The sequence below is a fragment of the Eucyclogobius newberryi genome, unplaced genomic scaffold (assembly GCF_026437365.1).
Source record: "Eucyclogobius newberryi isolate DKJ021-1_F unplaced genomic scaffold, fEucNew1.0.hap1 SCAF_19, whole genome shotgun sequence".
NCBI lineage: Eukaryota > Metazoa > Chordata > Actinopteri > Gobiiformes > Gobiidae > Eucyclogobius > Eucyclogobius newberryi.
Window position 1 is genome coordinate 15199001 of NW_027315823.1, and position 18142 is coordinate 15217142.

General features: G+C 38.5%; 1 protein-coding gene across 1 annotated transcript in view; it reads left to right on the forward strand.

The window, feature by feature from the left end:
- The window catches only part of plxnb1b (plexin b1b), a 47407-nt gene that overhangs the window by 164 nt on the left and 29101 nt on the right, over nt 1-18142 (forward strand). The gene's annotated exons all lie outside the window — the stretch shown is intronic.

Genomic DNA, 18142 nt, shown 5'->3' on the forward strand with positions numbered 1-18142 from the left:
AATCCATCTACTGATATTTAATTAACGTCGATTCCATTACGTTGCATGTAGTTTTCCGATGTTTGGACTGAACTCGATGAAGAGTCACTTCGCTCCATGGAAATCCCAGCGAACACACGCTTGATTGAGACTTTCTAATGACATTAAACTGCTCCTGGCTCAGCGCAGACGGCGTCCTCACGGCTGCTAAAGGACTTTAGTCTCGGAAAAGTTGTGCAGTCTGTTTAGTTGGTTTAATTGGTGGTATGTGGCCATATTTACTTCACATTTACGCTACTCTGGGATCCTAAATCAAAAGGTTGCAGACTTGTTGGCCCCCGGGGGGTTTCTCTGTAGGCATTATTATAGGCTTCTAAGTGACGTTAGGCTTAAAGGTTCATTGTGTAACTTTTTTTTTGGAGCAGGGTCCGCTACCCGCTTGAATCCATGCAGCTTTTAGTGCTTAGCCTAGAATGTTCCACTGTATGGCATTACATGTATCCACCTTGCATTTATTCAATGTGTTTTCACTGTTGAAGAACTCGCGTATATATTGCGAACAGGTTCATCTCGCCACAGATCTGACCTGTCACTTGGCCTAGGCATCACCGGCGAAAAGACTTAAGCCATACTGTGGAACATTCTATGCAATGCAGTGACATCTCCATGGAGACCAGCTCTGCCAGAGAAGTTGCATAGTAGACCTTGAAGCCCAACAGAATCCCAGCGTTATGAAATTAAACTCACTCTTTTGTTGTGCCATACATTCTACATGGCGTGTTTGGGAAGTGAAAAGGACAGACACCACATCTTTGAAAACATCAATGTACTATCAATGTACTGATGCAATAACTCCTCTGCAAATAGGTTGGATGTATGAATTGGACTTTCTTGGTCCCAAATTGTGGCAAATTCAAACGTCAAAGCACATGATTGTGGCGCTGACCTACTTAACACTGTATTTCAACCGCTGTAGCCAAAGTGTTTTCCACCACCATCACAACCAAATAATCCTTCTTCAGATCCTTCCCACAATCATAACCAGCATGCTGTTATTTCAGTCAGAGCCAACTCACTTCTGGGCTGCACAATGCGAGAGAAACCGGACAAATGTGATCATTGCATGAACAGAAATTGGTGTTATTAATTGCTTTGGTTTGTTACATTTTTGTATTTTGTCTCTGAAGGCATCAATCAAGCCTAAAATGGACTTCTGCAGGTTTAGCTAATGTTTAGACATCGACTTGACACCATGGGAGTTCTATTTTCAGAGGAATTTAATGAATTTCAATAAATCCTCAAAGCAGGATGCTGCAACACATTTCATCAATTGAAAGTTATGACACATGTTATTTGGTGACGTTTGCCCTCCCATAAAAGTGTTTGTGTCACAGAATAGCCTACATTTAGAGAGAATAACGCTCTTTGCATGGCACATCCACACACTTTTGTTTATAAAATGCAATATTCTCTCTGGAGTTGCCTGCCCCTGAGATTTGGAAACATGAACTCTAAAATATGTGTGTAGTGTAGGTCCTCTGTGAAAGTGCAGCCTGGAGCCATTGTTGAGTGCTGACAAGTTCTCCTCCTGAACACAGAGGTTTATTCAGTCTGTAGCCGATCTGTTTTCCTCAAAGCTGATTGGTCCAAGGGCCTCTCATTCCTTGTCAAGCCAATAAATGTGAGGGACAAAACAATCTCATTCGCTGGCTCAGGTTCACTTGAGTTATAGTGCATTCGACACACAAACTTAGTCAAATAAGGCTCAAAACCTTTTAATCCTCTGTAACTGCAGTTTTCTCTTTTAATAATATACCTCTCTGGTTTACACTATGAAATATATCACAACTGCATTGCAAATAAAATGGAAAATCTGTGCCCAGTCAGTTGCAGAAATGACATTTATTCACAAATATCAGCTGTTAACTTTCACATTCATGCACTTCAGGGGCCTTTCATTTTAAAACTAATTAAAATCAGAGAATCCTGCCATCCCCTAAGAGCAGGATTGGCTTTCTGTGTGGATCACTATTTGGGCAGATTAACAGCTCATTTAATTAAGTCGCTCTGCATTAACTCAGCCTTATTTATCACATCAGATGTGGGCTTTTATGGGCCAAATGTTGGTGGGACATAATCAGAAGGAATGATTATTTATTTGGTAAAAAGGGCACAGAGTTAGAAAGTTGACTTGGGTGTAGTTGAGTAAATATTGCCACGTTGTTGCCGGTGACTGTTCTGGGCTGGGACACATTTCCGAACCAGTTTTGCCATTTTTCACTCAAAAAATACTGGCTCCTGGTGCTGAAAACTGGTTTTGAGATGACAACAGTTCAGAGCTGCGCCAGAAATGAGAACCGGTTCTGATGGGATATTAAAACATAATATAAATAAAGGAGCACTTGAACTGGCCCAGAACCATCTCTCAACCAGCACCGGCCCAGGACCAGCTCAGGTGGAAAATTGGTATTAATATGTTGCGTTCATGTCATTCTCTTGAGAATCTTTATACTTTAAATTGAGCGGGAGCAGGTCAGAATTGTGTGATTGAATTTGCTGTTTAACTGTCAAATTGCAGATTTCTTGACCTGATTTGATTTGTTTATTTATTATTATTAATTTATTTGGCAGTGACGTCGTACATGTTTTTATGTTCATATTTCTGCAATTATCAGGGCCTATCCATATGAAACACAAACTGGCACAAAGTTCTCCCCTGTCAGCATAAATTGACAAAACAAAAGATAAAACATTTTTTTTAATATGGCCTCAGAAAGTGGTGCAATTATGCATCTTCTAAGACGTTTTTATTGTCAGTTGAAAAGACTTTAAACCATGAGGTTAATATTGGAATATTATCAAATAATTTTAAGGTTCAACGTTTGTGTATTTCTATTTAGAATATTTAATTCAAAAACGACAAATCTCCCATAGTTACTGTGCATAGCCCCCTTGCCATGATCTGAGATTATAACATCAAATTCTAGAACGTAGAGATGGGAGGAGATCAAAATTCAGCAAGATTATGATCTTCTGATATTTAGTTTCAAATTTGCCACCATTCTGTAACCAATATTAGTTAGTTTTTATCAGGCTACTTAAGTGTGCAATTACAATGTTAATCACCATTGTAAAAAACAATTAATTGACTGAAAATGATGCATAAGCAATAATAGAATTAATAGGCTATAAGTGTAATAAGTTGATAAAATCTGAACCAAATGTGTAATTATGTCCAAATATTAGCTCAATATTGTGTCACATATTTTGTGCTCACACATGCTTAATCTTAATTCTGTTTGCTGTGTGTTTATTGAATTGCCGAAGTTAAACTCAAATGTGTTATTTTCTGAGTAAAGTAAAGTACCGCATCATTGAAATTCGATTTTCTTTTAAAAAATACAATACTTATTTGTGAAAACATTGCTTTGTATCTATGTGATCTTGACTTGAAATTTTAAAGTTCCAAAATGTATATTAATGACTAGGGACGGGAATTGAGACCTGGGCTGTGCCTGCGCGTTTGCCCACTCACACCGGGGACAATAGATATGATCATTTTAAATATATTTGTAATATTTTTTCCACCCTTTTCTGCAAAGAACCAGCAGACACGGCCTCATATCCTCATGTGTTTGTTTAGATTCCCTCTTGTTGAAATCAATTCTGAAAAAGGGCAAGTGTGTGGCGTCTGTGTCCTTCATGCAAGTGTGATATAAACCTGTTGCAAAATGCACACTTTGTCTGTTGTCTTACTGTGTACCTGGCCTTGGTGTACACGATAAATCAATTCAAATCAAAACTTTAATCTAGGCTTTTCTTATTTTTTTTTTTTATTCATAATGCACTCATGTATTTGCTGCAAAACCTTTCCATTACACATATTCATGCCAAAGAACCCCCAGGAAGCTAGATGGTGTTTTTTCTAGTCCTTTATAAAGCAACGTTTGATTTAGTTTTGACTTAATGACGGGGTTTTGTCATAGATCTGTCTCTTATGTTGATGCCTTGACGTCCTAAATAAATATTTATGGAGTCTCGTGAAGTTCCCTCCAATTACTGACATCTGCCTGTGTGCGCCTCTGTCATTTGGCTCCAGCAACACACTGGACACTCCATGGCAAGATATGACTGGACATTTTGGGCTTCATGAAGAAAGAGGAAGAGTGAGGGATTCAGCATTAGCTTAATACAGTGGACAATGGGCTGATCAATTTTTGGAACAATATTTTCTGGCAAGCATGTCTTAATTGTGCTGAACTCCTAAACTAATACAGATAATGCATTTCAGAACATGTTTGAAGAGGTCTAACTTCAGTGTAACAATTTCTTTACGAATAAAAGTAGATTCTTTATTGTTTTAAGAGAAAATGCTTTTACTTGCACTATTCTAATGGCGACCCGTACAATTACGATTTGGATTCAATTGCGATACATCTAGTAGGCTTTATTGTACATCAAACTACATGAATATAGAATGACCTGGTTATTTAATCACCAATGGATTATTTTTCTTTTACGTCATGGCACAGGCATAAAATCTCACAATTTGCAGGATGCATAAAACAATTAAGATGTTCACTAATTCTATATATTTTAATCATTGAGCCTGTGCTAATCATATTCCACATGTGGGCTTCTTTACAAATACATTTTTCTTTACAGTAGTTGAAATGTTCCAGATTTATATTGACGATGGCATCATCAGGATATGTAGTATATGTTATAATCATCATCCCGCCCAGCCCTAGTAGACAGATAAACAGCTTGCTAAGCTGACCCTCAGGATGCGGCGGCAGTGCCATATTAATATTGATTTTAAATATGCAGCTTTAATGCATAGTGATGTGTTCTCCAAGTGCATTGTCACATTCTGGCACGTCGTGACACTCCTAATGTGTCTCAAGATGGCCACCAAGTTTGACAGAGTTATAGCCATCAAAGAGACAAAGTGAAAATAACAAAACATGTTCCTTTTTAATGAAAAAGAAAACCGAAAAGAAAGCTAATTGTATGAGAGTTAAACATTAAAGTAGCATTTGATTTGAATGTGTGTGAGGCCAGTTTTGCTGAGATTGTCCTGTGCAGTAGACACAACACTGCTTTTCCACTGCTGTTTTTTGGACAAGAGGGAAATGTCACTCTGTTCTTTATCAGTCTCCTCTATAGGTTTGTGTGGCAGGGTCTCTTCCCCACAGACCCCCACCCCATTTTTTCAGCTGTTGATAAAGAGACGTGCTGGTCCAGCCTCCTTTGTGTCTTTTGTGAGACTCAGTTTGAAAAGGCCAGCCAACCAGAGCAGGGCAGAGGCTTTGGCAAGAAAGGGCGGAAGACGAGGTAAAAGAAGAGTGGGCGATGCTTGTTGGATATTTTTAAGTTGGATATGCAAAAGGACTGAGCTTTTAATCATGTTACAAAGTTGTTCCATCGTCTGAAATATTCTTATTTTAATATATTAAGTATTATTCTAATCATTGCTGCGGTCAGTCTGCGAGCTGAAATCAAACTTAATTGTGCTTTTCGCATTGGGTTCATGAAACTGTCACTTCATCCACTCTAAAATGATTAATTAATTCTTACATTTAGGGCAATTACTTCAAGTTAAGGGAAGTGTAGAAATCTGACATTAACCTTGTGTTAAAACAGAGGTAAAAACTTGTAGACGTAAACCCCACAGCTTTCATAACGTCAAGATTATCAGCTCAGGTCTTATTGAACCTGCTTTTGAAACAGACCTTTGCTCGAGTCGAGTTTGGATTCTTTGGTTTATCTTTAGATAGATGAAGAGAGTGGCAGTTGACCTCAGCTTAGATTACATTCTTTCTTTTTATTTTGGTTTAGTCATTTATTCCTGATTTAGGATATTTAAAAAAATAATCAAAGGTAGTGCCTACATTCCTAAATCAAACTGGAAGTCTAATGAAAACCTTGCAATATATTAAACAAATGGTAAAGCTAGCGATATAGCTCATTATACTGTGCTGTAAATAAATGCATAGTAAGATCTCTTGCATACATATTTTTTCTCTTGACACTAATTTGATCCTGTAGATTCCTCCACATGAAGCATCTTGTAGGTCGACTAAGGCCCAGGTTTGGTCCCCGGCCCCTCGCACACACCAGCATCGTCAATAGCATAATTCTAAAATGGCAACGGTCCGAGTGTTGCCAAGTGGTTACCATACAAGTGCTGTTTGAGAACAGTGAGAGCTCAGTTCGCAGAGTAATGGCCTTTTCTTACCACTGCACCCCTAAATCCAGCCCCCCTCTTTCTTGAAATGCCTGCGGGGAGGGGGCCGGGGCCTGGGAAATGGGGGGTTGCTATGGAAAGCTCAAGATGAATGTTGGACAAGCGTGTCAAAAGTTCAGGACCTTGGCTGGCTTTTGGCTGATGCAAATGTTAAAGGACAATGTCACCTCCTAACCCTCTGCCAGGGTGTGGTCCCTCCATGGAGCAGAACTGGCCTTTTTAAAATGACATTGTGCTTTCAGTCCAATAAGTGATGACGCTAAATAGTCCCACTGTAAGGGCTGTATTATGTCACTGGTTTCATAAAAGAATGAAACCAGTGACATAATCTCATGTTGTTTGGTGGTCAAAGAGAGTGGAATAGTGTTTAGCCCAAAAAGTGATTTACTAAAATATTTTCTTAATGCACAACACTGTTTGTAACAAAATAATCACGTAAATGAGATCTGTTTTTAGTCATACTGCAGCACACATTACATCCATATTCATATCTGAAACATTTATAGCAGAAGAAAAAACATTGTTGTCTATCAAACTGAATTTTTGTATATTTTTGTATGTATCATTTTTCATTATTGCCACGGTTTTGTTGTATCGTAATGGAAACCATGTATCATAACTTCAATAACATCTGCAGTGCTTCACTACTTTCGCAGTTGTAGTGACAGGAGGAGAGTACAACTAACTACTTATCTGCCACAACTAACTACATATCCTTACTGTATTTAAAAAAGTATTATAGTGGGTAAAGTCTCACATTACTTAATATTGATCATAATTTATCATTTAATGCAATATATTGAAATCGCAATACGTATTGTATCGCGCTCTAGGTATTGTGATTGTATCGTGACAGTGACAAGTGTATCGTCCTAGCCCTAAAATCTGCTACTTCTATAAAAAACAGATTAAACATCACAGTATTTCTTAACTAATTTAACTGTCACTCATTTGTCTTCTACTTCTTGTTTTACTGTCAGTCTCTTGTGATTTATCTTGGTTTCTCCTTTAGTGATGTGCTTTCATATATTTATTATGTTCATTGTTTCCCATGCTATCTATTTTTTTAAATCATATATTAAGTCCCTGAGCGCATCTTCCTGAGCGCATCTTCCTTGTCATCAACATCCCTTGGGGGGCAAAGCAAACTGGAGGTGAAAGAGTTTTTGTTCTGAGAGCTGTGGGATTAATTGTAATCAGCATTTCTAACCTCTTACTACGGCATTAGTATCGACTCCAAAAGCAATCCACATCGGCCCTAGAAAACACCCTAAACTCTGTTACTCAACTTTAATCTGAGCCCGATTTTAACACTATCTGATCATAAAGAATTGATGGGCTGGTTTGTGCTAAAATAACATTAAAGTCACAAGATGGCATTAGCCAAAGTTCTGTTTTTCAATTAGTTCCTCTCACATTTTTGTTGTAAATCAAACGCCTAACGGAACCACAAATTCAAAGGTTGATCACATGGACCTGAAAAAGTGCAGTTAAATCCATCAAACCATCTATAAATGTATCTGGCGGTGTTTGCTAATGTGTACATTGTGTCACCATGGTAATTGTGGTTGTTTCATTTTAAGTTTAAGAGCTTTGGGTCAAATCTTTCAAGTGGCATCCACCTCAAAACACAGTTGACAGGATGTCTCAAGTCTGCCGGTTGTAGCTACCGTTACAACACCAGCGTGTGCATATTATTGGCCCAAAAATACAGGTATTTAAAGAAGTTCTGTCAGGTAACGGTATCAAAAATTATGTATCATTAAAGTACAAAAGGTTTGCTACGGTGTTTGTGTCCTGACAGGCATTAGTTTGACATGCTTTCACCAACAGAGGGCTGGCTCTACATTTTGAGTAAAAGACTCAAGTTGATCATTGACTTCATTTGATTTGATTAAAATTAAATGAATCCTAGTTTGTTGTGTGTTTCGCATGTTACATGTTGGAGCTGTTCTTTATCTGGCCTGGATTGATCTGAATATTGTGGACGTATCAGTTTGACAGACTTTACATTGGGCATTCATCGATCCTCCGCTGCCAGGCGACTGACCACTGTTGTTCTGGTCTTCAGTAGACTGGGCACAACTCACACTTGTCACTGAAGTCGTATGCTTAAACTACACATATAAAGAAGCGCTAACAGCCAGATTGACCATGGTGCAGTTGAAATGCGTGGAAATGTTAGCACGTTCGAGAAGCGGTTTAAACTTTTTCACTGGACGGGCTACAGCAGTTTGCTTGTCAATGTGTTGTTAAAATATTTGTGCTTGTACTGTACTGCATATGGCTCATTTAGAAATATAAATTGTTTTGACCATGGGCGGGGTTTTTAAAAAAGCACAGATTACCTGCGACACTTTAGGCTTTAGTGTCATTTGTATCCAAATGAACTGGACCAGCTCACAAGAGTTGTTCATCAAACGGATTTAAAGAGTCTGTTCCACGTCCTCCCTTAGTGACGTCCGTCAGGTCATTGCACGGACTAATGATGATGCAAAAGGAGGCGTGTTTCACTGTTCACCTTTTCATTGCATTTACTGCATCTCCACAGTGCGAGCTGTGTGCTCGTGCTGTCCTGTTATCCCGTTTCAGACTACTTTGGAGCAGGCTCAGAGGCTATAATCAAATCCTCGTGATCCTTGGTCCCAAAGTCGGCTTTTCGGCAGGTTTTTGCCCACACATTGTGCAACACGTCCCTCTGTGGCCTGTGCGCTGCAGCGATAAGTGTGCAGAGGTTATGTTCAATCAGCGTGGTGTAAATATGATTTAAATGTTTAAAGGGGACGGACACAAATCACTGCCAATCTTTCCCCATAACCTAAGATTTTGATCTCATAAGAACATTGATTTGCTTTTGAATAACAATTATGCGTTTCTTTGAAGCGATTAATATTAATAGCATCATCGTTCATTTATCCATCATAATGTTTTATAGTATATGACTCTTCTCTCACAAGGTGCTCTGTGGCACACACAATTGTACCTCCTCTGCTCAGCGTATTAAACTTAGTTACCTTAGTTAGTATCAGATTTGCACCACAAACAATATGCATATGTTTCTAATGTTAAAGAAGGTGCAACACATGCTAATTTTAAGAAGCACTAAAAACCTACAATACAATACAATGTACAATAGGCTCCTCCCCTCAGTGGGACTTAATATCATCAGCTGTCCAGGGAATACAGGTGAAAATGAGCTTGAGCTTCAGCCTGGTACAATGTCCCTGTCTCAAATAAATAAACTAACCTTTAATTAACTTGTATAACTTATATATAGCACCCGATTTTTAGTAACGCTGTCCCTAAATATGTCATATGTGGACCTATTGCCATTTGTGAATTATTCATTTGGCTAATCTAATGATTGGTTTTGCAACAATACCTCATCAAGAGCATGGTCAACATTTAGTTTCGTAGTAGACCAATGGGACAGTTGGGGTCCTGAACAGACTGCTGGGCACATGCGAAAGGATTGTGAGGAGCATGTCTTTGGGCTTTGATGTATAGCCAATTCATTCATAGAGTTCTGTAATGGACTCACTGTCAGCTGTCAGAGCAAATGCAGACAATAACACATGCTTCTTTTATCAAGTTATATCTTTATTAGACAGGCACATGTGTTCTAGTCCGCACTCACTGAATGCATGCCAGTAGACCTTTAGTATTTGGTTCATACCTTCTGGGCCCAGACGGTTCAATTGTGAGTAGATAATTAAAATAAGCAATGAGGCACACATAATGAGCGCTGTTTGTTTCTGCAGAAAAACGCCACACTTTAGTGTTATTGTCTAGCGTGTTCTGACTGACAATGCTTTTCTTATTCAATTCAATCTTTTCCACGTTTTTGTTAAGTTTGATGGAAATATATGAAAATGCGTATACAAAAATAAACTTCCCTGTGCGTTCACCTTGAGAAAGGAATCCAGTTTTTATACTGGGTGGAATGTGGAAATGTGGGCAGTAAAGCAGGACGGAATCAGCAGCACATTACGGCCCAGCGCCTAACCCTAAACCGGGGGAGAGCCGTGGGACTTAATTACAGTGTGGCAGGCCCAGGCGATCTGTCAGTGGGAGTTTGCAAACCAACAGTTCCTCTAAAAGGTTGGTACAATGTTGAAAATAGTTTGGTGTCCATGGTTTTAAATGACGTATTGGTTTGGGTTATATATAATCCTGCTCCAATACGTTCTCTCAGTACAATCTGTATTGTGTGACACAATGTGAAGTTGGATATTCTTCCAGACAGTTCCATCAACATTTTTTTCAGCTGCTGATATCTGATATTCATGAGAGAAACATTCGCTCAGCTTAATTAAAAGTTCCATGAGTAAGATTTAGCTTGAAATGACAGTAATGTTTTGCAGTGGAAGCTTGGTTGGTTTTGGCTGCTGATTTACTGGATTTAGCTTGGCTGACTGAACAGGAGATGTCACCAGTGAAGGCGTTATACACTCTTTTACAATGCAGCGCTCCACTTGCGTTGGCCGCAGCAGTACTACAGCCTCGGGCCTCAAACCGAAGGAGCTGCACCACTGTAGAGCTGTGAGAGAGACAGATGAGCTGAACATTTTGTGAGGGCTCATTTACAGCCCAGGCCCTTCCCACAGGGCAACAGGAAGTACCCCAGTACTCAGGCTGGTCTATGTGTTAGTGATGCCTCCCGCTGGCGCACCCGCCTGACACACCCGCCTGACACACCCGCCTGACACACCCGCCTGACACACCCGCCTGACACACCCGCCTGACACACCCGCCTGACACACCCTACTGGAGTCATTACTTAATTCATTCAGAGTCGGGGGGGGGGGGCAGAGGGCCAGAGTCGGGGGGGCCAGAGTCGAGGGCAAAACACATGGATTCCGTTGCTGAAATAAAATAAAAATAAAATGGTAGTCATGTCCATGTCATGTTGATTGAAAAGTGTCTTGTCAAATAAAACCTTTGGGACAGAAATCCCAAATAAGTTTTGGTCATAGTTAATTAAAATGTATTACATAACATTATTATAACATTATTATTCTTTCTACGGTAATTACTATTATACTACATTTGGAAACGCCCATACATGTCATTTTTGTAGGGTTCTTGTCAACTAAAGAAATGCCTTTTGCATCGATTTAATAAGACTGTATTAAGGTAGGAAAATGATGACAGAGAAGTTCTAGTAAACAGATTAAACTGTCAAGTCAGGTAACTCTCCGCACATTCTTGTTTTTAATCCTGTAAAAAATATTTAGTTGTCTAATAAAATAAAATTATACTTGTAATCAAGTATAATATATATTATATGTTTTAAATAATACATTGTACAATTTAGAATCAAAACATCATTCAAGTAAATTAAAATGTAATGCTTAATAATAATTTTAATTAATAATTAAAATAGTAGAAAAAGCTTCAGTTGTAGTCATCTGGACTCAGTTTGAAAAAATAGACGTTTCGACTCTCATCCAAGAGTCATTGTCAATAAAAGAATTTAGATCGAGAGTATCTACCGAGCTAGCTACAACGGGGGAGTTTCTGTTGAAACAAACAACTCCTTCTACTTCAGGAAGGCTCCGCCCAATGGGCGGGTCTTACCACAGAACAGTATTAATATAGGAGTTCTCGATCTAAATTCTTTTATTGACAATGACTCTTGGATGAGAGTCGAAACGTCTATTTTTTTCTAACTGAGTCCAGATGACTACAACTGAAGCTTTTTTTTACTATGGAATACGCCTGGACGAATGAGGGATTACACCGACATAATAATTAAAATAAATAAATAATGTATTAAGAAATACATTGACACTAAGATTACAGGAGTACGTAACAGTCTTTCAAGTTAACTGAGGTTGGAGGCTTAGAACTGAATCCGCAGTCGTAGAGCTCTACTTACACAGGATTAAATGTGAAAAAGTTTAGGTTTTAGCTTGTTCCATATCCCAGAGATCAGCCTCAGAACAAGACCTGGCAGGCCCTGAGAGCGCGGGAGGAAGTGGAGGAACGCTTTTCTTCCCACAGGGCCCATTATAAAAGCCACTCTTGAGTTGTTTTTAGGACACATTTTTGGTGTAACGTTAGTTTGATCAGTGATAAAACATTCGCCACTGTATACCAAACTAAAGTAGATTTTTTACTGTTGGAAAAACTGTCATTATTCATAGACGTAAGCAACGTCATGGTTGTACTGTGTATTAAGCTACAACACAGGAAGCCTGTGGACATATTCCATGGTATTTTTTTCTTTTGAATATAGTTGTCCACATACACTTTGAATTGAAAGGCAGTTTGTTGACCTGAGACTGAAAGCAGCCTCATTGTCAACAGTGGTTAGGTGCGTCATCATCTATTATCTGTGTTTTCATATTTCTAGAGCTCTAATAGTTTCCACCCGCATGCCCAAAGCGCAAAAGACCTTGAATAAGTATGAAAATGGAGATAATTTTTTTGTATCGTGGCAACAGTAAGAAAAAACTCTTTCTCAATTTTTCTACCGCTTGTTCCCTTTCCCAGTACACCCTGGACAGTGGCCAACTTGTCGCAGGGCCAACAGACATAGACATACACACACAGATAACCATTCACTCTCACTTCACTCTCACATTCATTCACTAGGGCCAATGTAGAGTTGCCAATTTTGCCTAACACATGCATGTCTTTGGTGGGAGGAAGCTGGAGAACCCAGAGAGAACCCACGGTAACACATACAGACTCCACCCAGAGGGATCATGTGATGTTGGTCTGGCCACCGTGCACCCTCGTTTTATACCATATTTATTTATTAATATTTAATTAATATTTTGATTATGCTCCTTGTTGTCATGTTGCCTCTTATCTACTAATTCAAAAACATGGGATAACCTTTTTAAACATTATTCTGAGAAAGTGTTATTTAAATCCCGGATATGGATTTCATTAAGTTTTCACATTTATATTGTTCCGTCTAAAAAATTCCACTCAACCTCAACACTACCTTCAAACTCTAGTGAAAAATAAATGTTTTTCATACTGAAGCCCTGATAAATGGAACGGTTTCTGTGTCGAGTCTGGCAGGATGCAACACTTGGCATAATTAAACCTATATTAAGTGGCATGCCCCTTTTGAACTCCTGTAAATTGACTGATTATGTCTGACGATGGGGTCTTGGATTGCTCTGCTGTGGCCTGAGTGCAGAGGTCAGAGCTCAGGAAACCATAGTGTTTGAGGCAGCACAGAGTGTCTTCTATGAGCTTTCTGTGGCTGGACACAAATAACATGTGTGCAATGCCAGGCCTGCACCCTAGCATTATGGACTATAGCGGGAATGGATCGCAACAGGAATTCCACCAAACTGCACTGTCCCGCTGCAGACTGAGCTATATCCACACCAAAGATCTTTACAAAAATGTCTTGTTTTACCAGTCACGATTATGTCATATTTTTGCGGGCAATTAATTGTAATATTTTTTTTTTGTGGTGGTTCAGGTTGAATGAGGACATCTTGCTTTAGAATATTGTGCATTTTGTTTAAGGGTTTAAAAAGGACCTCCATAAAAGACACAGATGTCAAGTAGTCATCCAAACAAGGGTATAAAGTGATATTTCTGCCCTTTTGTGGTTCATTTTAGGGTTAATTTTTTTTTTTTTGGCGAGACTTGAACCTCATTTACAGACACTTCTTGGCACATTCTTGAATCTTGATGCACTGGTAAAGAATTAAAGGGGTTCATTTATGTAAATATTAACAATGCATTTTTGACTACGGCTGAGCAATTCATCAAATTTGAATTGAGTTATTTTTTATCATCAATGATATGCTGGGTGTCTATAATGGAGGAGTCCACAGCTAAAGCATGTGCAGACTCTGGAGGACAAAAATGTACTGTGTTTTATCTTAAGTGGCAATCATTTGAAGGTACGCATTATTTATGTCCAGGAAATTGATAGTGAAACCCCTTTTTGATTTCCATTTTATTTATTAAATCAAATCAAAAATATGTATCTAAAAATAGCTCTATTTTTGCCTCTGCCGAGCTTGTATGTTTTAATTGACTATAAAAACAAATGTCTTGCACTTACTCAGGAGTGATTTCTATGTGTGTGCATGTGTTTTTGTGAAAACGTTGCCCACGGGTTGGATCTTTTTACATATTTTGTGCTGGATACATCTCTTACTTTGTACTACTACTTTGTTCTTGTAGATCAAAGTGAGCAGTCGCACCAGGCTTTCTGTCTGTGAATAATCACTTCGATGATTCTGATTTAAATTATGATGAAAATAATAGTGAATATTATTTTTCCATAAGTGACCCTATTTTATGTTTGATATGATCTTGATTTATATTTTTGATCTTGTCCTGTACATGATTTGTCCTGTTGTGCTCCTGCAGAGGTCTCGGTTGATCCTAATTTTGATGTGGTGTTTGTGTAAGTGCGAACACATCTGCCTTGATCTTGTTTTGAATCCTGATGTTAGCCTACTTAAAAATAAAATAAATGTAAGTGATATTGGTCAGAAAAGTGGAAAACTCAGTTTGGCCCTTTCTTGCTTTTCAAACTGAAATACAAACGAGTGATGTCATCCATGGTTGATATAATAGAGCTAATCAGAAAGAAAATACAATACAACTTCAAAATGTTGAAAAATATGTTGTCATTCACCTTGTCATTCAGTTTTCAAAACGACAAATGAGATTATCAGTTTGACAATATTGCATGTTGCCAATATTGCAAATTGCATTGGGTTTACGACTTAATATTAGTCCCTCAAGACATTTCCCGTGTGTGGTTTATAAAATGTCCCCTTTCTTTCTCGTTTGACTTGGACTAATCTAATGCAGAGTGCTCCAGAGACAGGTGGTCATGTTAACATGTTTATAATGGCCATGTAATGACGTTAGGACCTTTGTGGTGCATTTAGGAAGTGTCTGTGGCTCTTAAACGCCTCTCAGTGGGACAATAAACACTCAGGAGGGATGTGTCTTCATAAGCCATTTTAGGCAACATGTGTGTCAGGTTACGAATAATCTTGTCATTGCGAAAATAACAAAATTAAATGCATCAGTTTTTTGCTGAAATAAAATGAGTATTTCAGCATTTTGAAGGCAGTACTTGTATCACTTATGCTTTTTTGATAAAGACATGGCTCACATGCATAGCATCTGTCCCTCTTTTGAATAATTACAGTAATCTGCTATTTAGACTAAAGACAACAATTCATCTCGTTTAATTAGATTTGTTCTTTATTTAACCTGGATAGATGTTTACTTCATTTAGATTATGCTGTAGCTCATTTGTAATAGACTCGGTGCACCTCAATTGTTGAGGATAAACCCAGTTATGGCCTTGTTTGTCCCATGAGCCAAGGTGACTTTCCTATGTTGGTCTAATCACATCTGTGCCACAAATCACATGAGCATCAGGATCACATGACTTGAGGCAGCAGTGTGCAGACAGACCACAGCAGACGTCCCAATGCACTGCTCATTTCACTGATTAGTGCCCCCTCAAAGTCACCTCCATTTATCCATTTGACTGCGGTGTCTGACACGGGCAGGCAGCAGCTGAATCTAAAGTACACAACCTTTGAGAGACATCTGGTTACAATTGAATTAGTCTGAATTCAACCTCTGTCCATACATCAAACTGTGTGCTTATATGGTTTGGACTACACAGGTTGCACAGTTGAGTATTTATTGACCAATTAGTATGTTTTAAGGAAGATGGAATAAAGTGTCTAGGGCAGAGTTGTCGAAATCTTTTTGTGCCATATGGCTATAAATTTCATATAACAATGTTAGAGCTTTAAAAAAAGTAATAGTTATTTTTTGAGCACTGTTTTGCACAAATCTGCATCATGTGAAAAACTGTACAGAGTTTTAGTCTATATTCATGCGTTAGCAGCATGACGCATGGATATGGATATGATGTGATTTTTTTATATGAAATGTTGATCAAAAGACAGGTTGGCTGTTGCTGCTCAAACTCGGCTTATTATTTTATAGTTGTAGCTTAAGCTGATAAACTATAGCTTTTTATGTACCCTAGTGAATAGAATGTGTGTATTCAATGGATGTTTTCCTCACAAAGCTACAATCATAGTAGTTTGTTTTCTTGTTGTTAGCTCCACATTAGCGACGCTTTTAGCACAGCTCTAACGTCTAAACGCCTCACGTCTCTTTTCCCACTCTCTTCGCAAGTCTAGTCTGTAAAGTTTGGTCTGTAAAGTCGGCACAGAGATGGATAAGGGAAAGACTGTGTGCTCAGCAGCAGCAGCATGAGAGAGGGACGGCTGCTGCAAAGGCTTATGGGACTCATAGTTCTATCGGTAAAAATGCTGTATATCGATTGGATACTAATTAATATAAATGTTAATAAAACATATTTTGCGGGCTTGATCAAAGCGCCTGGTGGGCCGTATCTTACACTCCTAGTGTTGATGGTCACTCAGGAGGTGAGCTAACGTAATGTTAGGAATCCATGATCATTTAGGCTCTAACGGATAAAAATAAAAGTTTTATAGGTGAATAGGCCTTATTTAAATATTGTGTCATGTAAAACACTATATCAATAATATTAATACTAATGAAAAATAACTCTTTATTTATTTATAAAAGCCAGTTAACTTTTTTTTTCTTTTTGTGAACTGATGATTTGTTCTTTGGTTGACTATAGGCCTAGTAATTGTTGACTTGTTTGCAACCATAAGGAACTCAAAGTCCACTTCATGGATTGACCAACATGTTAAAAACACAATGTCAGGAACAAATGAAAAATAAATCTTTGTTTATGATCATTTCCAGTGGCGTGCAGTCAGGACAATCAAGGCCAGCAGTTGACTGATACATTCTAAAATTACAGTGTGTAACAACTGTATTCAAATTGGTCCGAAATATATTCATGTAAGCCTGTTTTCCCCTCACTTCTGCTGCTGAAGCTTAGCTGGAAGTTATGGTGTTTTTAGTGGCTCCTACAGGCCAGTGAGGCCACTGAGCATTACTGCGCGGGAAGCTTGGTTCTTATTATCCCACAGCTGTACAATCTGTGTTCAGAGGCCCGTTCATGCTCTCCAACATGAACTTTTAGAACCAGAGCGTAAAGCAGCTTCTTTTAGAGGCCAACGCATGCGCTCTGAGGATGACACAACCTGAACATGTAATGAATTGATCAGAGAAGTGAGCCTAGTTGGTCCATTTTCTGGTGTGGGAGTTTAGCTCAGTAGGATAGGTGTTCGCGCTTCACTTGGGAGACCGGCTCACTTTTGCATGTTATCTTTATTTATTTTTTCCCCCCACTTTTGCGTGCAAATGTTATCCACTAAATATTGACTACCCAGAATCTTCTTGCCCATCCATAAAAGTCACGGCACACTACTGATCATTTCATTCAAGATATCAGATACACTGGGATGAAGGACTGATGATGATCAGATGATGTTTTGTGTGTGTATGTTTGTATAACCATGTTGATCCTACATATTTCTGTTTAAAAAAAAAATACTCCATGAAAGCATTATGTTTATTATTGGTGCTTTTGATTGTATTAAAATACCTCGCCAGAGACCCGACCCGATATATTGGCCTGGTGACATGCTAAAAACCAAAAAGTTAAACCTAAAAAGTGTGTCATATAAAGTGCTCAAATTCACAAATTGAGTTATTCTCTGTAGGTCTGCAGAAGTAAGGGGCAGTGTGCTTCGTAGACTAGTCTCATGATTACTGTGTAATTACAGAACTACCCTGATGCCAGGCTGCACGTGTAACCCGACACCTCCGAATTGTAATCCATGAAATACATTCACCATACAACTGAGTCGGTGCTCTTAATGCAGCCAAATGAATGAACTTGTCTGTTCTTTGAATGATTCTATTGAGTTAAGTTTTATTTACACTTATTTACTTCCTTTTGGCCTTATTAGAAGCAGAAGAATAGTGATAATGGCATTTATA